The sequence below is a fragment of the Alosa pseudoharengus genome, unplaced genomic scaffold (assembly GCF_046254945.1).
Source record: "Alosa pseudoharengus isolate Yale_2024_CS ecotype anadromous, Long Island Sound unplaced genomic scaffold, YU_APseudo_1.1 YU_APseudo_1.1_scf_7, whole genome shotgun sequence".
Taxonomy (NCBI): domain Eukaryota; kingdom Metazoa; phylum Chordata; class Actinopteri; order Clupeiformes; family Clupeidae; genus Alosa; species Alosa pseudoharengus.
The window spans coordinates 36490614-36515367 of record NW_027468859.1 but is presented as its reverse complement, the minus strand read 5'-3'; the positions used below and the strand labels follow the sequence as shown (position 1 = coordinate 36515367).

Here is a 24754-nt window from a genome sequence, read left to right as displayed (position 1 = left end):
ACTAACCATTAAGTTAATGAAATCACAACAATCAATGTGCAAAACATGGGCGCGGAAGGTTACTATCATGCATGGTTTTGGACCATGTGGCCATCACGCGTGACATTAGAGCTGCTGCAGAGGGAGGGATGTCTTTAGCGCAAGCCATGTGAAGCAATGGCGTTGTATTTAATGTCAGTATTAAATAGGATAGTTGTCTTACACTTGAGAAACAATTTAATTTTAAAGCAGTATTACCTAGCAGAAACAACATTTGTGTGGTTGGTGTCAACGTGGACATTTATTTCACCTGCTAGCGGAAAAGTTCAGTTCGACCATAACGACTGCTTCGTGTGAGCGGAGGTAAGTTAATTTACTGTAAATTCTTGGCTCACAACCTGCAACCTAACTCGTACTGTAAATGTATTCATTAGTCGTAGTAATGTATTGTTGTATCGTCCATCCGAGAAAAGAGTTTTTTTTGTTTTTTAAAAAACATAACATTAGGTCACGAGTTCAAACGGAAGGTAGTCCTCGTGCTAACCTACTGTCTATGGTGCTAACCTAACATCAGATAGGGTTGAAGCGGAGCTAGCAATCTTTGCTAGGATCTTTGCTAGCATCATCCACATGACGCACCTGCCATTTTAGTATGGAAAGGAGTAGGCTACTCCCTATACTTATTCTGTTACTAATGTGGTAAAGAAACGAATGTAATCAACGATAACTGAGTATGTTTGTGTTGTCGTTATTCAAGCCAATAAATGCTAGCGGTTAGCAAATGGATGACGCGTAGGATTTGGGCTAACGTTAACGTTAATCTCCATATTCAAGGTCACGACCAGCCGAAACTCCCTGGTTTTCAACACGACCTGGAACCTGCAAACGAATACGGAGTACTGTAAGTAATTTTGTTTATTGTTTACTGAGAGATTAAAGTGTTAACTGAAGCTTGATTAACTTATCTTAACGTTACAAGTCATTCGTGTTTGCAAAGTTAGGGGTTTGACACGTTTGGGACCAGACGACAACACGTTGTTGCGTTCAGCTGATATTTCGCGTGTTTTGTAAGTCAAAATGATGGAAATGGTTAATGCCGTTAACTTTAAAAGTTGGTGAGTTAGGGTGATGCTTTAAAGGGGAATTGAAACGGACATAATTTAGGTTGAGTGGAACTTGTTTACCGGACCGTGGTCATAGCCCATTTCTAGGCTATAACGTTAGCGGCTAGGCTATATCAGTCCTTATTTAGGGAAAGTCCCTCCACTCGGCAGCCATATTGCAATTAGTGCTGCTGCGCTTGGTCGACTTGGATCAACCATGAAAATTAGTCGACGGCAATTTCTTTAGTCCACGAGTCGTTTTACTATTGACCGCCTATTTATTTTTTGTTTCCCGTCTCAAACGGGTCACTGTAATGTTATTAACTCTTGAGAAGTACAATTACTGTCTTTGGACTTGCGCGTGTTTAATGCTTCATGACACTGACCTTGCTCCAGCAAGATCGCAACACATGATGTACAGCAGGGCTATTCAATTAGTTTGTAATGGGGGCCAGTTCATTAAAAAAGCATCACAACTGAGGGGCCGGAGAAATGCGGCTTGAAATATGAGTAATCACATTAACAGCTGTATACAATGAATTACAACAGCAGCAATATGGGTGTTCAAATGTTGTATTTTGTACATGCATAAAAACATTATTGGCTTGTTGATGGTGGCTAATATGGAATGAAATCTGTGATAACAGGTAACACAAATGGAATCTGTGCTTTGCACAGTAACTGCTAGGTCCAAGATTTTTCAGTGAGTACAAACAGGATTTAAACACTGTTCAGGTGAATTAAATGTGTAATCAGTCGCATATGTAGCTCTTCTGACTTATTCATGGGTTTCATCAGGTCCCTTTCCACAGGTGTATCAAAGCACCATGCAGCCTGCATTGATAATCAAGGTGCTTGATTTTATACACCTGTGGAGAGGGACCTGATGAAACCCATGAATAGGCCTACTTGTTACATTTGACGTTCCCACCATTTTTGAGAGGACCGTGACTCCTAGATTTTTTTTAGCAGTGGGGGCAGGCCAGTCATAATAGCCTAATAATAATAACCCGGGGGTGTCTCCCCTGGGATTTTTTTTATTTTCTGGTTGCTAATCACGCTATTTTAACATGTTTTGAGAGGGGACAGGCCCATCTTTTTTCTGACGCACCTCGCGTTACCCCATGCACTAAACCAAATGTCACTGCTTGAATAAATTAAACACATAGCCTACTGAACATGGGCATCGTCATAGTTCACGATGACAATGAAAACGTTTAGCCTACTTGGTTTCTGACAGAAATTACGTTTTGTGCCAACATATTGTAGAAAAACAACCACGGCCTTTATTTGGTGAACGGAGGTGCAAATCATCTTCTTTACTTTCTTTATTATAAAGTCTACGATTCACTTTAACGTTTTGCCGTCGCCATTTACAAATATGCAATTTACCTTTATTAGGCTATCATACTTTTTGCTTTGAATCGCAATTGAGTGCGCATTTAATGGAACATGCCACATGATTTCCAAGAGGCTTTTAGACAGGCTCATTTCAGACGTGAAGAAATGAAGGACATCGGCAATAGCCAGGCTACTATATAGAAATACTTTGAAATTCCCTTTGAGTCGGATCTGCTCCACCTTTACACCAAGTTTTGCAGACATTGTGCCCGTGTTTTTTTGCGATATTGTTGACAGAAACTATTTGTTTGGTGCAACCTGTTAAATATTAGTAGATGAACTCAAACGTGCCAATTTAGGTTGAAACTAAACTATGGCACTTACGTTCAGCTTATAAATGTACAAATGTAATGAATTGTAATGTAGCCTAACTTGTTCAATAGGCTGAGGTGCAGTGGCTGCAGGACTAAAGCGAGTGAGAGATGCAAGAGTGGACAACAGCTCATGCGCTTGCTAGAGATTACATTTTTTTAAAGGGCCAGTACAAATGACCCCGCGGGCCGCCAATTGAAGAGCCCTGATGTACAGTATACCACATGATGGCCATGATGTATTCTCATGTCAACTTTATACCATCACTACAGTGAATTAGCAAACCAGTTATTTGCGATGGATTTGGAGGTGTTTGCATGTTGGACAAAGATGACAGCCTAATTTTGAACTGTGATTAGCTTGGTCATGGCCATGCTTGATCTCTTTGTGCAAATCTCTCTGAGGGCTGTAGCATACAAAAAAATCAGCCTGTCACCGTATTTCTGTAGTGTAGGCAAAGCATACCTACTGATTAGGGCTGAACGTTTTTCGAAAATGATCTAATTGCTTTTTTTAATTAGCAGATTGTGATTTAATATGCATTTTTTTTAAACTCCTTATATTCTGTATTATTCAACAGACAGCCACACATCATTCTATTTGACCAACACAATATTAGATGGTCTAAATTAAACATAAACTGTTCTTTCCTGGAGGCCAGGCCAACGTCCGATTGTCCAAACTGCACCGATTTTTTTATGGGCTAACGTCAGACCTCATTTCATTGAGATGGGGTCTGGGAGCTAGGCATTAATTTTCTCGTATTTGAAACATGGTTTACGAATGCCCAGAGCCGTTTATTGGGCGCTACAAATGTCTATCAAATGCGTCTGTACGTAGCTCATAACGGCTTCGGTGTGTTGTCATCGTCTTACTGCCTTCCCTCTGTTCTGTGATTGGTTCCTTCGTTGAGGCGAAAACGAAGTCCATAGAATCCAGGCTGCCTAGCAGTGTGAATAAAATCGCGTGCGTTGCAATTTTCTGGGCCAATTCCAACAGGGCTCTAGACTAGTTTTTTTTTCACTAGGAGCTCAGTGGCCCCCAACTGAGAATTTTAGGGGCGCAGCCAAAAAATGTAGAGGCACACACCATAAATCAACATGCTAACGAAATATTCACATTTCTACCACTGTACTACTAATATATGCGTTGATAATGGATGCAGAAATTACAATGTGCTGGCACAATGTGCTCTCAAATTCAGTGTCACATTTTATTGTGCACGTTTGAAGCTCTGATTTACAGCCTCTTGTCTTCTAAAAGCAACCGGCAGTGGGTTTTTCATTTATTAACATGTCACGGCATAGCCTACTCTATGCTTGACGCTAAGATTGTGTTTAACTAGTGTATTGTGTTTTAAATGTAAAATTGTAAAATTCAGTCGCACACTCAAATTTTGGCCGCAGTCCAATTTGTCCAGTTTTTCAGAGTTTGACCTGCCGATTCGCATTTCATTTTTATAACCACTTTACAGCACACAACGATTTATATTCCATCTTTTTTTTAATAGAACATTTTAACATAAACATTTAATCAACTTTTCAATAATGGAATGGCTGTTTAAAAATGTTTAACAGGTGAATAGACATATTATTCTTCTAGTCTAACCTCAGTTGCAACCAAACTATAATGCTACCCAGTTATCCAATAGTGCCAATAGTGATTGATTAGGTACTTCGCTATATCAGAGAATATCTAAGAAGGACTCTGGCCATATGTATGAAAACAGTGCACGTCTGTTTAGCAGTGAAAACTTCCGCCTGTTAAAAGCAGGTGTAATCCAAATTCCGGTTAAATGTGTCAATGAGAAAAACTTGCCTCAGAAACAGCATTTTTGATGCTCTTTTCTCTCAGCTCTTTGCGCTAATCTTTAATTTTTTTTTATGTTGCAATCGTGCAATGTAATCTGGGGAAAATGCCATTTTTGCATTGTCATGATGTTCCCCTGTTTGTGGAGAATAAGCAGTGTGTTTTAAAAAAATGAATAAAGCTCAAAATTCTTAGAATAGCTGTCAATTCCATAATATCAATGCATTGGGAACACTGCACATTCAATTTCAAATCAAAACATGACCAAAATTTATCAAGTTTGTTTTATACCTTTACAGCAAAGATTCTAGAACAGAGCAAGATAGATCAGTTACGTCATAGGCATGAAGTAAGCTCTGAGCCCGACAGGGTGCCATTGAGAGACTGTATAGCCTACTGATAAGCTAGCTAGCAGGCAAACTAACTTAGCTAACGTTATATTATCACCATTGTTCTTTTTTCTACCTGTAGGCAACAGGCAAGGGTAATCAACGGTTTATGTCAGTGCCCTAGCCTAATTTACCCTCGGAAATAATTCTACTTTGTCTTTATACAATATATTTAACTGGTCTAGACATGGTGTGGTCTATTGGGTTTCACATAATTTCAACATACAGCTTTACAGAATAAATATTGATAACATTTTAGGATCAGCGCCATAGGATTCCCACGGTAGCCAGCGTCTTTGACGACACCTGAGCTTACCAAAATGGCGCCCATAGAGTCATAGAACGTACTTCAACATATCCAACGTATTCTCCTGTCAGTAATCTATCTTGCTCTGTTCTAGAATCTTTGCTTTACAGAAAGTGTTTGCATTTTTCTTTACAAACTCAAAACATTTACTGTATAAACTGAAAAATGTCTGAAGATTTTGCTTTACTTTAAATCACTCACTAATATCTAGTTGCATTACCATTATTTCTGAGAATTGCTTCACATCTGTGTTGCATGGAGTCGACCAACTACTGGCACCTGTGTACAGGTATTCCAGCCCAGGACGAGTGAACTACATTCCACAATTCCTCTGCATTTCTGGGTTTTGCCTCAGAAACAGCATTTTTGATGTCAACTTTGCGCTTCAAAAGCTCAACACAGATTTTGAGACGTCAGTTTTGAGCGTCATATCCCTATTTGTTAGTCATCAATTTAAAATGCATGCTTTTTTTAATGTTCATCATGCCAATGTCTATCTGGCCAGGCCATACTCAATCCGCCTTCATAAATAGGTTGTGAGGAGTCCAAACTTCAGACGTCTCAGCCTTGGGATCATCTACATGACCTGCCTTGCAAGTGGAACAGAGAACTCAACTGACTGGTAGGCCTATGTGTTTATTATTTTTGTTTTAGAAACTAATGTGATTGAAGTTGGACTTCAAAGAGTTTCATTTTGTAAACTGTTTTTTCAGCAAGTTAGTACGAGTCAGTCAATATTTCTGCTGCTCAGGCTCAAGACATTTTGGAGAATTTGTTGCTATAAGAAGCATTTGCTGTGAGGGTGGACACTAGTTGCTGTGGGTGGACGCTAGTTGCTGTGAGGGTGTACGCTAGTTGCTGTGAGGGTGTACGCTAGTTGCTGTGAGGGTGTACACTAGTTGCTGTGAGGGTGTACGCTAGTTGCTGTGTGGGTGGACGCTAGTTGCTGTGAGGGTGTACACTAGTTGCTGTGAGGGTGTACACTAGTTGCTGTGGGTGGACGCTAGTTGCTGTGAGGGTGTACACTAGTTGCTGTGAGGGTGTACGCTAGTTGCTGTGAGGGTGTACACTAGTTGCTGTGTAGTTGCTGTGAGGGTGTACACTAGTTGCTGTGAGGGTGTATATGGGAAGTTGCCTACACTGGGTACACACTGGTGCCTTCTTGTTGGGGAAAGTGTTTATTGTATTTCAAGTGAGATTTGTGTGTGTGTGGAGTAGACTCTATGCAGGATTTGCACATTCAGGGTTGTAGACACTAGGTTGGATTCATTTGTGTAGTGTAGAGACCACAGCCATAGAAAGAGAGTTGTGACACCGCCACGCGATCAAAAGTTCCAAAAAACCTTTTTCTCTACCACTCTGGTAGCCATTAGGTAGGATTTTGCACATTCAGGGGTGTAGGCAGACCGTTCTGCTGTTGGGATCAGCTAGGTCCTTAGACGGAATTTGGCTGTGGACAAAATCACTGCTGCTGTCAAAATTAACATGTTAATCGTTGTGGTTAATTTTGAAAAATATTAATGCAATTAATGCATTTTGTTTACCTAAAGTATCTTTTTTTTAAAACTACCAAAATTCACTGAATATCCTAGTAAAATACAAGTGATTATGCAATCAGTTTCTCTAAACATGCATGGCCCAAAAAATCTTTTTACGATGTCAATGACCCCTGACCTCGGTATTTGAATCCTGGCTACGGCCTTGGTCATGTCTCAAACTTCAGCTCTGTTTTATGGTTTAATGCTAGCCATTTAATTATAGGCCCTATAAGTGGAAAGAGCATTAAAACGCCATGCATGTGCATATTGTGCCGTTTGCCAAGAAGTTAAATTTATCAAAATGACAACTCGCGTCACCCAACGTCACATCTCAGCATTGCTAGCCTACTGGTTGGTAGCTCATGATAACAGGTGTAGGCCTGTCTGCATGCTGTTGTAGGCAAGAAAGAGACATAATCAGTCTTGACTGTCATGAAAGAGCGAGCCTTTGAAACACAATTTTGTTTGTTAAAACCATATCTTAATGTGATAAAAGTAAAAATCATTTTGAGTTTTGAGTGTATTTGTATAATATGTAATTTTCCACTACTGTAAAGTGTTGGAAAAGCTTGTGGATCTTTAGGAAAGATTAGATGAATGTGATCATTTATCTTTGGCCCCTTTTTGGGCCTGCAATCGCTGATGCAACCTTTAAGTTAAGGTACATAGTACCTACAATTATTACACTCGGGTCCAGTAGACACGAACACATCATATGTAATAGTTATGTGTAGGGGGGGTGTACCGTGTGCAGTCATTGAACATAAGTTAATTTTTATGTTCTTCACAGAAAATGAGCCAAGGCCAATGAGTTTGAGTTAGAAGAAATAATAAGTAGCATCATTTTTCTTATAGCAAACATTGACAATAGGTCCCACAGACCCAAACACCTTACAAGGGTTAATGGACACAGGCTTATGATCACTCATGCCCCTGGGATCAAAGACCATCTCTCTTGTCTTTGTCACATTTAGAATAAGGTTGTGACCTTCACACCATGCCACTATGCGCTGTACCTCTGTATGATGGTTATGTCTGTCTGAGCGCATAGAAGGCTCAATAGAGCTGTATAATCAGAGAACATGATTACATAATGCTCACTGTGCTTATTTCTACAGCTTTTAGTATATAACGTAAAAAGAACAGAACTTACACACCCCTGTGGGGCTCCTATGTTTATAGCCTTTATACAGAGAGAGTATAATTGACTCACCTGTTGCTGCCTTCCAGTAAGGAAAGCAAAGTACCACTTAATAACAAAGGCCTTCACCTCTATTCGTTTGAGCTTTTTAAAAAGAATCTGGGGGAGAATCATGTTAAAAGCTGAACTAAAATCCATGATCAATAGTCTGGCATAAGCCTTGGGGTTTTCAGTATGTTTTAGTCTAATAGTCTAAGATGAGCATCATCAGTGCCCCTGCTGTTCTGATTGGCCAATTGGTAAGGATCTTGGAGATGTTTTACTTCATGCTTTAAAATGCCCACCATTATACGCTCAAACTTTCATTATTATCGATCTCATGGCCACAGGTCTAAAATCATTATTAGTAAATGCGCTTGATGCCACCAATGATGGCCTTGTGCTCCAAGATAACAGTGGGCTCAAAATGAGCCCATTACTGAGACACCTGTATATACCAAAATTATTAGAAAATAATTTGGATATGTATTAGAGATGCAACGGCACGGTCTGCCTACGGTTTGGTATGTATCATGGTTTACCATAACGGTACAGTTTAGGTATTTTAATGTAATGCAGCGTGTCTGAAATTATTCATACCCTTTTTCGGCATGTTTCAGTTTGGCTATATATTCTATACGGCCTGATTATGTCATTCTTTAAGCTACATAGCCTGTCTCCAGTTTTCCTCAACTTGACTAATTAAGAAGCGATAATAGGATATTTGACCGGCATATCCTCAAATCCATTTTTTTTTTTTATGTGGAAAGTCTGTAATATGTTACTTAAAAAATGGTGGAATGCTGACACTGTTTGTCTCAAACACTTTTTTGGATAAAATTAGGGTATCACTATGCATGTTTTCACAGGTGCATTCTGCTATTTTAATTGTGTTTGTAATCACAATTGTAAATTCAATCTACTGTGCTTCACCCTCTGTGGTAAGAAGGTGGGCAATAGAATCAAGTGGGTTTCACTTTCATTAAGTGAGCCTTTGCATTTTCTAAAAACCCTGAAAGTGTCAGGTTTATCTCGGGGATTGATCAAAACCAAAATCATCTGTGAATTCCATGACAACCCCATGGCAAAAGCAGACAGGGCAGTGCATGTGCGGAATTTAAAGAAGAGAAATCCCTCCAAATATGAACAAATGACTTAAATATAAGGTGGCACCATTGTAAGGGTCTTATGATATGAAAACATGACTGTTTATTTCATCTTTTGAGGGGTATATAGCTTGCCTGGTAAGCCAAACTCATTCATGATTGGGAATCCTTTACAACGCAAACATGGTGACGGGTGTAGAAATATCAATTTTGAAATCATTGGTCAATCACATTGATCAGTCGCCTAAACTTTACAAATAGTCAGGTAGAACCCCAGGATAGGTGTGACAAGGTACTAATGCAATTTTTTTGCATAAATTGATAGTTTAGGCGATGTAGACTCAGAATCTGACGGGTGCCGGCATTTTTTTTTAAATGACATAATTTGCCACGCCCTCTTTTTTTGACCATAAAAAAATAACTAGATGCACATTACTGTATAAACCCATCATGTATGGTATCAAATTAAAGCTCTTCTCAAGCAGAAATCAATAAAAACATGCTAAAAATGATTTCAAGTCCCTCCAGAGAACATAATAACTGTAAAGCCTGGTAAGGTCACACCGCTGAAATGGTAGGCTGAGCAACAAATTGTATCAACCCTCAACAATTAATCAAATAGACAAAGTTATAAGGGAAAAAGTAGAGCTTTCTCACAGATTCTGAAAGCAACTATATACAGAACATGTTGCCAGGCTGGCCTTGTACACATCACAAACATCAAATGTCTCCTCCAAAAAACATCATTCAATCAGACATTTCTCCCTCGCTGTCAATAGTATCCTTTAATGAAAGTGTAGCCATCTTCGAATTTTTATTTGCACACTGTTCACCACCTTTGCAATGGCAGTAGGTGATGCATGGTAGTCCATCTGACTGACAGTAGCAAGAGGCCCTGGAGCATGCTGGCACTGCCTTGCATTCACAAGCAATAAGCTGTAGACCTGTTTTGGGTGCAATGTCAGTGTTGCCATGAACAGGCACAGGAATTCCATCCTCTGTTTTCCAAAACACTATGCTGTACCAGACTAGCATCTCCCCAAGAGGAGAAGGTGGCTTTACAACAGCTGTTTTAAGTAGGGGTGTAACGGTACACAGAAGTCACGGTTCGGTTCATACCTCGGTTCGGACATCACGGTTCGGTACGAATTCGGTACAATGGAGGGAAAAGCAAAACAAAAATGCAGAATTTTTTTTTTTTGTACGTGTCTCAGGCTGTACCACCTAGTGTCATACAGTCTCTTCCCTGAGCTATCTGCAACAGCCTGAAGTGTGTAAGATGTAGGCTAAACAGTACAATAAGTACCCAGACTCCATCTGTAACTTGTAAACAAAATAAGACAATCAGCTATAAAACTGAAAATAGGCCTACAGCATCTCTTATTTCTGAAAGTGCAAATTACATAAAAAAAATGATTTAAAATCCACTTAAGCAAGACCTTCAACATCTGTGTTTAGTTGTATATGGAAGGGTCTACAATTTGCCTCAATATTTTTCATTGTGTGTAAAGTAATAATCTAGCCTACTAACTGTGAAAATCACACTATTTTGCCTTTTTTTTTAAAAACGAAATTGCTCCTTTCATTTCATAAACAGACTACAACTAGAAGTCACGTGACTTTGCCCTTTGACATTAACTGACCGTAGCATGGTTTGTTTATTAGCCTGGTTAGCGTTGTCACTTTATTTTACTGTCTATGCACTTAACACTACCAGCTCCTCATGTGTGAAGTTACAAGTTACCCCAACATAAAGGTAATTACCACACGATTTACATAGCTTTCTGTCATTACGAAATCATTTAATTTAAGCCATAGGTTTTGGCCCTATTTGTATGTGTATCCAAAGGCTGCTGAAGCGCAGGGGAAGTTTTTTCCCCCTCGTTTCAGTGATTGGTAGCCTACATCATCTGGGTGATGGCTTCGAATATGTGTAGCATTTTTTCCACTCACATACCCAACAACTGCTGAACAACGCCGACACACAGTTTCATCTTATCCACCACTCTTTCGCCTGTACTAACGTTACTGTAACTGAAGTTCTCAAACTTGCGATCTTAAAGAGTTAACAGTAATTGCGCATGACATTAATTAATCCGCAAACGAGTTTTATGTATTTTTATACCGTGTATTCTCCGTGTAAATTCATGCACCGAACCGTGACGCCCGTACCGTTTCGGTTCAATACGAATACATGAACCGTTACACCCCTAGTTTTAAGTGACTTAGGAAAAATGCCAGACAGCAGTGATGAATTTACCATGCAAAGGACATCTGCTGATATAAGGTGAAAAACAGTTTTAAAGAAATTGGTTAGCAAAATGTCTTAAGCCACATGAGGAAGAGCTGAGATTCTGTACCGTTTTTTCAAGTGTGTCGTGGTCTATCAAGCTGAATTCTGACATTAAGTTAAGATCCCTTCTATTTGTAGCTGGAAGTTCCAGATGTTGAATTAGTAATTGAGCAGATATATTGAGTCTGATTTTGTCAATTTTACCTTTGAAGAAAGATGAGAACACATTGCATTTATTAGTTGAGAGAAGTTCAGGCGCTAATTGTGAGGGGGGATTTGTTAATGTAGTGTTATTGTGTTATTTGAGTGTTATTTGAACTTCTACTGATGTTACAAAAGAAAGACTGTCTTTCTTTGCGTATTTCGGAGTTATATGTGCGTAGCATCTCTTTATGGATTTCATAGTGGATCTGAAGTTTGTATTTACGCCATTTTCTTTTGGTCTTCCTACACTCTTTTTAGGAGTTTAACTGCTGGATTTTGCTTCCATGGTGCTTTCTGTTTGTCCTTAACTTTCTTGAAATGTAATAGAGCAATGTCATCCATAATTTTTGCCATTTTTGCATTAAAGTGATCAAATAAGTCTTCTACCGAGTCTGACAGTTGACTTGACGTCTGTGAAAGTGCTTGCTCAAAGAGCGCACTTGTCTGATCGTTTATGATTCTTCTTTTTACCTTCATAAAACTGTTCTGAGTGTGTGGGGACATAGACACATCAAAGAACACGCAGAAATGATCAGATAAGCCCAGGTCTTTAACAGCTGTAGAGACATCGAGACCCTTTGTGATAACAAGGTCGAGGGTATGGCCGAGAGTGTGTGTTGGCACCTGTACATGCTGTGTTAGGGAGAAAGTATCGATTAGTGCAATTCATTCTTGGCATAATTGTTTTTAGGATTATCCACATGCAAGTTTACATCCCCTGATATAATAAGACTGTCAAACTCTATGCAAATGACTGATAGCAGTTCACCTAACTCTTCAAGAAAGACTTTAGCTGAATGTTTTGGAGGCCTGTAAATTGTCAGTAATAAAATCTGAGGAGAAGACTTCATGCGTGCACACAGATATTCAAATGAAGTGAAGTCACCGAATGACGATTGATTGCACTGAAAAGGCGTCTTGAAAATTGTGGCTATCCCCCCACCTCTTATTTGCTCTGGTAGCATTCAAAAAACTGAAATTTGGGGGATTGATGAAATTTGATCTAACCATGTCTCAGTTAAAAGTAAGAAATCAAGGTTGTGTGTGCGCAAATCAAATCATTAATTAAGAATTATTTATTTGAAAGAGATCTGATGTTTAGGAGTGCTAGTGTTGCTGTAAGTGTTGGGGAAATATTATCCACGGGGGAAATCTGAGGTGTTTGTGGTACGGGTAGGAGATTTGATTGGTTTACCCTGTAAGCTCGATGCACTTGTCTTCTATTACTTATCAATACAGGAATAGAGAACCCCATAGGCTTACTGGCAGTACCAGTTCTATTTCAGGGACCCTGCGAATATCATACAACACTCAAATAATTGTCCCCTGCAGCTGCTATGCCAGCTGAGAATATGAACTGAGTATAAATAGACATTCTATATTACTAAGCAAGGGCATAGGTGTAACAGTGTAGTAAATGTAAACGGGTAAACAGTGCAATGCAATCAATGTAAACAGGTAAACAGTGCAGTAGTAAAAAGTAAACGGGTAGCTCGCAACAGATAAAGTGCAAATGCTAGACTGGAGGTGTAGTTTTGTTCAGAAGTGTTACAGCCTCTGGAAAGAAGCTGTACCTGAGCCTGCTGGTGTAGTTTTGTTCAGCAGTGTTACAGCCTCTGGGAAGAAGCTGTGCCTGAGCCTGCTGGTGCGGGAGCGCAGACTCCTGCATCGCCTGCCAGATGGGAGTAGACTGAAAAGACCATGGTTTGGGTGGGTGGCATCCTTGACAATGGATTTGGCTTTGTTTGTACAGCATTTATGGTATCTGTTGTGGATGGAGGGGAGTTGGGTTTATGGTTTATGTTTATGATTATGTTTATGTTTATGGAGGGGAGTTGGGTTTATGTTTATGATTATGTTTATGGAGGGAAGTTGGGTTTATGGTTTATTACTCATTATGGTGTCACCATCTATGTAATGTAAGAGAAAGAACATTTGGTAACATGGAATTCATGTTGCATGTGTGCTGGAGTGGACAGAGTTTGATGGAAAACTTTGGTGACTTCTGATGTTCAAATTGGTTCTAGGCATGTTGTTGGGAGGTTGTTTCTTGGTATAAAGTATATAGCATAGGTATACCCTCTGCCAAAATGGAGTCAGTCATTTGAGCTCTTTCTAAGACTAATGTCAAATTTGAAACAGAAGAACCTATTCATGCGCCTATACAGTATTTTTCTCACGCGAATAGGGAAAAACAATTTTATTAAGTTTTTTGAAATTGTTAACATGGGCAAACAGGGCATAATGTATTTAAGTATGACTAATTTGCATACAAAAATCTTGTAAAATCTTAACAGCTACTGTACCATTGAACTCCGGTCTGAGTTTGACGGGCGTAGTAACAATAACTAGGGGGCGTGGCTTTTGCGAATGGTCAATTGTGAGGGGGGGGGGTTTGTTAACTTCTCCACAGTTGAAAATAGTACGCGAGAGTTATTTGTACTTCTACTGATGATATTTGAGAAGAAACTTGCGGAGCATGTCTATTGATTTCATAGTGGATCTGAGGCCTTGTTTTTTTTTTTTTTTTTTCATCAAATCATCATTGGTTTATCAGTTATATTGACCCAAGTTTTGGACCGGTGACAACATGTAAGATTGATCCCTTGTTGGGCCACAAGAAAGCCATTGCTTGTAATACTAAAACAGTATGAAATTATAGATGTTCAACATGGAACTCCAGATGATCCGAATTAGTTTTGGCGGACAGCATTGGGGAAGATGAGAAAGTAGAGAATTTAAAATGTGGACTTTATTCCTCCAACAGACCACACACATATACATACGTCTAGTAGGCTAGGCCTACAACAGCTGTAAAATCTAAATTATATCAATGAAATTTGACAATAACCAAAATAATTAGATAAGTAGGCTAGCCTAGGCATAAACAAAGGAGTCTTTAAATAGTCTATTTTTGAATGTCCTGAAATTTCATAGAAATGTCATAGAAATTAAATGGCAAGTAGCCTATCAGTGATGTTTCATGGTACATAGTGTTGTGATTTGGGTATACGCACCCCTGATATCTGATCAGCAAATCAGGAGTCAAAATAAGTATCAGTATTCTCACTGATTCTTAAAAAACTCAGGACATGATCAAAGATGCTCCTGACAAGCTGTGTGTGATAAAAAATGGCCAGTATATATCCCCTTGTTTCCTGTGTAAGCTCATTTCGCCCAGTGTCTCATGGTGTGTGTGAAAGCACAGAGTCATAGCTATAATATTGATTCCTGTCTAAGCTCATTTCGCCCAGTGTCTCATGGTGTGTGTGAAAGCACACACAGTCATAGCTATAATATAGATTGTTACCTTTTTTGCTGATTTGTAGCTATTTGATAGTTGAGAAGAAAGTTGATTTTACTGCTTATTATACAGATCCCATAGGCTAGAAATCTAGACGCACCCTAGCGGCGGCAAATTAACTTGTGCTTTTCTTTGAAAGTAGAGCAACACAATGCACTTAAGTCATTCCTTTCGAAGAAGGATGTATTTGCCGTTTTGCCGACCGGATACGGATATGGTCGTAGCGCTGGCCTATTGCATGCCTAGGCAGTTTGAAAGACAATTCTCTGCCCGCCCCTTGGATTAAGCAGGTGAATGATTCGATTCCAGACTATACATTTCAATGATATAGGATGGCCCGCCAGGCTACAGATCCCATGTTAACATGATGTTATGGCATTCAGCTGGTGGTAAATGAAGTTGGTGATAAATGAAGATCTTATTGTGTGTGTGTGTGTGTTAGAATATGTGGATGCAATTCAGAATGCGGGGCGCCACAAAATCAAAACTGGCTACCACACAATAATGTTCTATGTTGTACTATTTAAATGAGAGAAAATCCTGTCATTAAGCTGCACTTTTTACACATGCAGCCTTTACTTGCCACGCCCCGCTCTCTCTTGAACCCGCTGCCCCTCCTCTGCATACATTTAACAAAACATTAGTTATTTGTTAAAACTGCTGCATTCAAGTTAACTCTGCTAAAGGCTTATCGCAACATAGTACATTGGGGAGACTAAACTAAGTAAGTTATGCAATCAAGCCATAGCTCTAAGCTAATGTTAGAATACTGTAGTGTTCTTACTCGTGCGGGGCTTTATTGTTTTTATTAACTCTGACACTGAATGTTTTCAAAATCCTGATGTAAATTATTTTAACTAACTACATAGAAAGCATACAGGGAATCAAAGCCGCGATACGCGGTATAGAGGTTGAAGTGTAATCTGTTTATCGGTAATGTAAGCGTTCTCTAAAAGCGTGCATGATAACATAAATGCTTACTAGCTGGGAAATGGAAATGCCTATCCGAAAGTATGATTGTGTGTATGTACCTGCCAGTTCTCGGTGCTTCAGTTGCCTTTTGGGTACAGGGCAGCAAACTGGGGTATTGGGCAAGAGACACTTTTCTGCATTTCTTTTGCGCCCAGACGTGGGAGCGCTTATTGGCGCAGGGGTGTTTAGAGTGGTAATGTATTTGGTGCTTAGTGAGGTATATTATGGCATTGTATGGAAAGAACATGAACGATTGTTAGTAATGTGTTAGTAATGTGTATTGCCTATGTCGTGTTAACCAAAATGTGGTGAATTTGAATTCATTGATTTTTTGCTATGTATGGTTTAGACCAGTGTTTTAAATTGTGTCTGCATAGCTGTCAGGAGTTAAGATTCCTCCTCGGTTGTGTGGGGTCCTGCTGAAAGGCCTCTGAGGTAGGCATAGAACCTAGTGGGCATTGTCCCGGTGTTTCTTTTTCTTTTGTATCAGTCTTTTGTTTTGTTTGTTTGTCAGTGTCTTAACGGTTTTCAGTTTTCAAGAACCCAGTTTAAAGGGAAACTTGGCAGGATTTCCCCCTCTGCTGGAGAAATTGTGCATTATGCTATTTCAAACTGTGGGAGAAGGTAACAATAAAGCATATGGATTTGTTTAAAAGCTAGCGAACGGTTAGCATAAGTTTGGCAGAACTATGTGGATGTTACAAGGTAAGAAACACGATTTAAAACGAGTTTCTTGTTTCTCACTTCTCTTTCCGGGACAGTAGTCTCAATGCAAGGTTGGTTTTCCGCCTGGGGACGCTAGGCGCAGCGGGGAAAGTCACCATTTTCACCGGAACAGGTCATTTAACCATCAATGATTTCTAAACGGGTTTATTACGTTGAAATAGTTGCCAAGTTCCCCTTTAAAGCTGCACCATGTCATTAGTAACAGACGTTTGTAGGCTTAACTGAACAGAGTCCATTACAGCCAAGATGGCAAAAAAAGAAAACTCAAGTAAACTCATTACACTGTCCAAATTATATTCCAACATGTTTGGTGTTGACATCCATGAAAATAAGTCTTGTCTGACTGTTTTAGAATAAACTTAACTGTGTCTTAAACTTGCAACTCTACCAAGATGACAAGCAGAATAACAAAATAAAAGGGTGACTGAATGAATGGGTTTATTTAACAATGCACCTCCAACTGAAATTCAAAGTTCTATAACTGATAACTAAGTGCAAGCATGTAAGAGAGCAAGAAAGTATAGTGCATAGTGAAAGTAAAGTATAGTTTGTTACCAATTGGAGGACTCACCTGCCTCCGCCATTTTTCATATCAAAACAGTGAAGGTGGGGGGAGGGTACAGATTGAGGATAGCACATTAACCAGCAGGGACGCTCACAGCGCTTAGACTGGTGTGGAGGTGAATAACAGTTTAATTTAATCATGTACTTGTTGCCAAGACATAAGGTTCGTCATGTGACCACATCATTTATCTCTTCCTTGTAGGTTTTGATTAACTAATGACGGAGGAAATGGATTCTGCTGTGAGTGTGAGTGGCTGTGGGAGGCAATACAACATGAAGGTCATTTGCAGCTTCTCAAATCCAGCCTGGGCTTTAGACTGAAGGCAAGCCAGTGGTACAGGTAAGCACAGTAAGTGGTTGAGCATGCATACACCAATAAACATGGTGGTGCAGCAGGTCATGCTTCAGTTCAGTGTGCAGTGGTAACTCCGCAAGTGGAACCGCCTTTGGAACAATACAGTGAACGTGTGGCTTCGAGCCAGATGGCATCCCTCTGGTAGGTGTTCGGAGGTAGGTGCCTGTCCTTTTCCTTTTCCGAAGAACATGGTCCATGAAGAAAATCCACTTGGAAGATGGTCCCTCAATTTTTTCAGGTGGGTTCTGCTCCAGGTTGTCTTAACACACCATTAGTTTCAAGTGATTGTAGTGGTTAGTTTGAAGAGTATTTATATTAAATCTCCTTTGTTTAAAATTATATACAGGTGCTGGTCATATAATTAGAATATCATCAAAAAATTGTAGTTGTAGAATGAATTCCATTCAAAAAGTGAAACTTGTATATTATATGAATTCATTACACACAGACTGATATATTTCAAATGTTTATTTCTTTTCATTTTGATGATTATAACTGACAACTAATGAAAATCCCAAAATCAGTATCAGAAAATTACTTAAGACCAATAGAAAAAAAGTTTTTTTAGAAATGTTGGTCAACTGAAAAGTATGAACATGAAAAGTATGAGCATGTACAGCACTCTATGCTTAATTGGGGCTTCTTTTGCCTGAATTACTGCAGCAATGCGACGTGGCATGGAGTTGATCAGTCTGTGGCACTGCTCAGGTGTTATGAGAGCCCAGGTTGCTCTGATAATGGCCTTCAGCTCTTCTGCATTGTTGGTTCTGGTGTATCGCATCTTCCTCTTCACAATACTCCCATAGATTTTCTTTGGGGTTAAGGTCAGGCGAGTTTGCTGGCCAATTAAGAACGGGGATACCATGGTCCTTAAACCAGGTACTGGTAGCTTTCGCACTGTGTGCAGGTGCCAAGTCCTGTTGAAAAATGGAATCTGCATCTCCATAAAGTTGGTCAGCAGCAAGAAGCATGAAGTGCTCTAAAACTTCCTGGTAGATGGCTGTGTTGACCCTGGACCTCAGAAAACAGTTTACCAACACCAGCAGATGACATGGCACCCCAAACCATCACTGACTGGAAACTTCACACTGGACTTGAAGCAATGTGGATTCTATGCCTCTCCTCTCTTCCTCCAGACTCTGGGACCTTGATTTACAAAGGAAATGCAAAACTTACTTTCATCAGAGAACATAACTTTGGACCACTCAGCAGCAGTCCAGTACTTTTTGTCTTTAGCCCAGGCGAGACGCTTCTAACGCTGTCTCTTGTTCCTTGTGGCTTGACACAAGGAATGCGATAGCTGAAACCCATGTCTTGCATACGTCTTGCAGTCGACTTTGTGAATCTGCCCCACATTTTTGAATGGATTTTGTTTCACAATCCTCTCCAGGGTGCGGTTATCTCTCTTGCTTGTACACTTTTTTTTTTCTACCACATCTTCCTTCCCTTAACCTCTCTATTAATGTGCTTGGACACAGAGCTCTGTAAACAGCCAGCCTCCTTAGCAATGACCTTTTGTGTCTTGTCCTCCTTGTGCAAGATGTCAATGGTCGTCTTTTGGACAACTGTCAAGTCAGTAGTCTTCCCCATGATTGTGTAGGCTACAGAACTAGGCTGAAACAATGCTTTTCATAACTATTTTGGAAGTAGCCTATTATACAGCTTTCCAGAACGCTGCAGAAGATTTCAAGTTCCGCTGCAAATTCCATTCAAATGAAGGGGCCCAATGTTCGGAGGTTCGATCATTTTGTTGTAGCCTATGTGACCGGGTTGAATCAAGGATCTTCGCTATAATGACAGCTGCAAAAAATATCAGCGGCAATGGATTTTGAGCTATGAATCATATCTTTCATATCCATTCTGTGAGTTCATTCGCTTTCATTGAACGTAAGCAACTAATAGGCTATGTTTCTATGCAGCATCTGAAAGTTTTAAGTTCTGACTTGGGTGGCGATCTGTTTGTTTTCCCAGCAGATGCATGAAAGGGTAACCAAATAACGGTAAGACTTGTGAAGTTCCCTTTTCTCGTTTTGGCAAGTAGCCATAGGCATAGACCTATACCTTAATAATGTCTCATTCGAATACCATGCCATCACAGTGACCGCCTGGCGAAACTCTGTGCTGTTCATTTACCACCCACCAGGCCAACTAGGCGGCTTTCTGGATGAGCTGTCCTCAGGAAGAACACTCTGCTGTCCTCAGTCCCTGAGCGTGACTGTCCGCGCTATTCGTCCTTGGCGATATGAACATCCACTTAGAAGCCCCAGGTTCAGCGGACTTTTATCACCCTTATCCACTCTCTTGGCCTCGAACTGGTTCGCAGCCCACCTACTCACAAAGCTGGCAAAGAGCTTGATTTGATCCTCACTCGGATCTGCACCACAAACACCCTCATGGTGATGCCTCCATCTTTCCGACCACTTCTTCATCCGTTTAAACGTCAGCCTGACAGAACAACCTCTTCAGCCAATGGTCACGTTCCACTGCAACATCACCTGTCTCCAACTCACTTCTCCTCTGTGGTCGCCTCAGGTCTACCTCCACTCAGCACTTTCAGTCTTGCCTCTGCTCCACACTGAGCTTGTGTCTGGACGAACTGTGCCCTCTTACTACAAGGCCAGCCCGATCAAAACACTCATCCATGGCTAAATGATGCCCTCGGATCGCAGTGCACCAACCTCAGAGCCGCAGAGAGAAATAACCGATGACCTCACAAACTACCAGACACTCATCCTCCTTCTCGGCCAGCATCACTGCTGCTAAGACAGCCTTCTACAATGACAAAACCAAAAGTGTCACAAACACTCAAACTTTTCTCAACCTTCAAATCGCTACTCAACCCTCAGCTGCCTCCGTCCAGCCTTACTGCCTATACCCTTGCCTCATTTTTTACAAAGTGGAGCTGAAGCTGGCACATCTTTTTCTGCATTCGCACCTCTCCAAGAGTGATGTATCTAGACTCCTGACATGTAGCCGTCCTACCACATGCTTGTTGGACCCTATACCTACGAGCCTACTTCAGTTCATCAGCCCAATCATCACACCAGCTATCAGACGTGATCAAAACGGTTTTGCTCCCACCTACTTGAATGCCCTCATACAGACATATGCTACTTCTCGACCATTGCGCTCCTCAGACGAACGATGTCTTGCTCTGCCACTGGTACACTCAGGTAGCGGGATGCTACATCAAGGCGGGAACACTGAAATGGGCGAGACCTTTCCGGTGAAGTGAAATTGAATAAACCAATCACATGCAGCCAGTGTTCAATTCTGATAGTTATCTATCTTTTATTAATTCGGCCTGATTGCCCACTTTGTGCGTCTAACTTAGCTCTGGCCACAGTGCGCATGCACTGTTGGCAAAATACGCTGTCAAATTCGCCCCCTTTGTGTGTTGCGTCGCACTGTTTTTAGTCCTGTTACTGGCACCCCACTTGGCCTATTTCCCATAAGCCCCTGCTCTGCATCCCCACTAGTCTCCTCCTTTTGCTCCTCTTTTTTCCCAATTAGTTGAACTGATTAGACGAGAGGAAGAACAAGAAGAGGAAGAGCAGGATTGAAGGGTTACAGATGGTCATCCCTCAGAGTCTATCTGATAAGCATTTTATTTATTTAAAATGAACGTACAGCTGCTTTCTATTCACTGTTCCCGCAGTACTTGCCCTCGATCACTGAAGGTTGTGTCTGTTTGAGAACCTGATGCAAACCGGAGGGGGGGGTACTGTGAAGTGAGCTCACGGGGTGGCAACGTATGTTCTACCGCATACCTCCACATCAAATTAGAACCGCTTATCGCTCTTGCTGTAACTCTAGCTGACTCGTGGTTGCAGCCTTAGCAGTTCCTGAGACACGCAGCTCATGAAGGTTATCCTCACTCTCAAGCAAATATCAATGGTGAGTTGTTTTTGTGTTATTACCACTTTAAGCATGCCTTTCTTTATATGTATTCCTTCCTTATTTAGGCCCAGTAACTCATATTCAAACAAAAGTGAGCGCTAGTTTTATGCAATGGGGATTACCGTAAAAGATAACCATGCAATACCAGTGCAAGAATAACAATTCCAATGTATGATTGTTTGCAAATATAAAAAACAGATTGGCAATAGATATAAAATATGTGAATGATGGACCTTTGTGCATGTTGGTGATCGATATAAAATATGTGCATGATGGAGGACTTTTATGCATGTTGGTGATGAGTGCTATTGGTGTTGTGCATGTTAATCCATTGTTGATTGTTTCTCAGGCAGATGCAATGTTTTGCTACCCAAAACAAAGCCTGCTATGGTAACGGTGGAGTCCTGGAATAGTCATGTGGTCCATCTAGGTTGTCTGTTTTAGGTCTCAATGCATGTCTGTATACATAATTGAACAAATTAGTAGTGTTTGTGCTGTGCAACAATGGTTGTTAATCCATTGTTGATTTATGTTCCTGTAGTGCTGCCAAAAGCTGATGTTGCATGTCCCAACAAGAGAACGCTACATGAGAACGAAAGTAAGTAATGGTCTGTAATCAATTAAGCTGGTTTCACTAGCTAATGCCGGTGATGGTGTGCAACCCAGCACTCAACTCTAGCTGCTAGAGCTCCATCATTACCACTAAAGTTCTGTGTTAGAATGTGTTAAGGTTAACTGTTCTGGGCTAGCAGCTAAAGTTCTGTGTTAGAATGTGTTAAGGTTAACTGTTCTGGGCTTTCCTTTTGTGTATGCATAATTAAGCCAAACCAAACACGAAACATTAAGTAAAATTTAAGATGCATTACTTCTGCTTTACATTGCGCTTCACTATGGTGGGCACACGTATAGCTTTCTCTTAGTTCTTCTCGTCTTTGTGCCGCATGTAAGTGTAAGCTGTTTCCAAAGCAGTAAGGGCGTAGCATGTAGGCCTGCAGTACACAGCAGGAGCATGTAGAGCTGGTAAGTAGGCTTGCAGTACACAGCAGGAGGCACAACGATCAAGTACTTACTGAGAAATGGGTGTAATCTTAACTACTTAACACTTAAACATGATGACATGGTTTTTATTATTATTATTGTCAGGGATCTTGCAGCCACGAGAGTCTTAGAAGTTCTGTTTGACAGTCCTGGAGAAGTCATGAGTTGCATGAAGTGAAATGTCATAAATTGCATTGACAGTGTTAGACATGTCATGGAGCCAATGACTCTGGACGATAATATTGCAGGCCCAGGTGGGGGTGTTCTGTGTTCTGTGTTCAATCACTGGGAGACCTATAGTAGGCCCACATATGTTAAGATGGAAGTGTGTGCATGAGGGCAACATTTTGAGTTGGGTCAATGGCAGTGGGTGGGAAACCTTAATAAGGCTCCGATATGTTAATGTGATGGTGGAAATGTATTGTGTCTGTTCACAGTTGTGTGTGTGTGTGTGTGTGTGTGTTCACAGTTGCGTGCAGGAGCTTAAGGTGAAGTGCAGTTCATCATAATTTCATGAGGAGAAAAGGGAGACAAAAGAGAAGTTGCTCGGACCCGTCATGGCTGCCCCTCAAGGCCTTGTGAAGACGGCCAGACAACTAAGACTGGAAGTGTGTGTGTGTCTGTGTGTGTCTGTCATCTTCACACAGATGAGTGAAGGAGGTCATGACGAAACACTTCGGCGCCTCGCCCAAAGTAGAAAAAGACCCTAGTCATGGATTCACCTCGAAGACACTGGGACAGGCAGACTTTCCAGATGGAGTTGAATCGATGCTGTTGACGAGACATGGTCCCTCAGAAGCTACACACAGTCCCCCAGTCCTGTCTTTGATACTGTAGCACTGTTGGTTTGTAAATGTGTTAGGCAGATCCACCCCCAGCTCGGTAATTTAGCAGTCATCATAAATTACACTATTCTCCCTCATCAGTTAGAAATGACATTAAGAAAATGCAAACAAGTTTTTATTTAATTGTATTTGGTTAAGTCATTGCATTTTGTCCAATGAACACTATTGTATATTTTACATTGGCATTTTTTTGTGTGAATTCCTTTACTGAAACATTTGTTTTTCTTGTATGAATGTATTGTTATTCTTGTTTGTACCCTGACTGATATTTGTGTACGTGTGATAATAATAATGTGGTGTGTGTGTGTGTCTTCAATTTTTGCTAACTGGCAGTGAAATTCCTGTGATAAGGGAATGTTTATATTGTAAACATGCTATTTTGAATTGTGTTGCAAAACCTTTGTAGCTGTACACTTAGTGGCACAACAGTAGTATCTGCATGCTTTTTATATTTAGGCAAGAACTCTGAATATGTACAGAAATTGTTAAATGTAGTGTATCTGTAGTTAAAATGCCCAGTGCAGCTTTTTTCAGAGGTTAGTTGTACGATTAGATTAGATTGAATTTTATTGTCATTGTGCAGAGTACAAGTACAAAGATAACAGTGGTTTGTTAAATGTGATTTATTTTAGTAGCTACATAAGTATGAAAAAAATCTATTGACTAGCATGTAAGTAATGCCAAGTGGTCTATGTAGGTATGGTTTGCATGGTATACAGGCCAGATTGCACTAAATGCGCCATCTCGTGGAGAATGTGAGTAATGGCAGTGACAAAATGTTAGAATGTTGTGTCAAAGTTGGTGTGAATGAAAATATAAAGTGACGATGTAATTTTCTTAGTTAACGAAATGAGTTAAGTTGAGAGTAGTTTTGTGTTTGAGATAGTTGAGTGACGTGCAGTAAGGGAAAGTTTTGAGCATGTTTAGGTTGGCAACCATGTATGAAGGTCAAGAGGTAAACAGCCGTGGGTAAGTTGGAATAACAACGCCATCTGGCGGTCGTGTGTCGAGCTGAGGAGGGAGGAGCGACGTTCACAAAAATATCGAAGGTAAGGAACGTCGGGATTGAAGACCATACACATCGTTGGATTATAAATATTGAATGGAACGACATCAATATGAAAGGTAAAGGTAAAACATGAGAGAAAGAATAGGATAATGGCATTTGAACATGGACCAATGGTTGAGCGCCGACGATGGACCTCGTGGGTGTTACCCATAATGCAATGCGCCAGAAGTCCCGAGTGGATATTTACAGCGTGTATAAAAATGATAGATGCGTTAGCTAAAACATTTTAAACAAGTTAGCTATGTAACCTGTTGATTAGCAAGAAATGGTTAGAGTTGCATTTGCTGAGGTCGTGGATGCGCCGGAACGTACGTGACGTTCGCCATTTCGGGTTCAAAAACATCCCGAACATGTTCTTAG

General features: G+C 40.4%; 1 long non-coding RNA gene across 1 annotated transcript; it reads left to right on the top strand.

The window, feature by feature from the left end:
- Positions 1 to 843: 843 nt before the first annotated feature.
- Positions 844 to 24499, top strand: LOC143109969 (uncharacterized). Its single transcript, XR_012984020.1, has 5 exons — positions 844 to 880; positions 5834 to 5922; positions 17390 to 17527; positions 21984 to 22040; positions 22950 to 24499. It is a non-coding gene; the product is annotated as an uncharacterized LOC143109969 (long non-coding RNA).
- Positions 24500 to 24754: the final 255 nt, after the last annotated feature.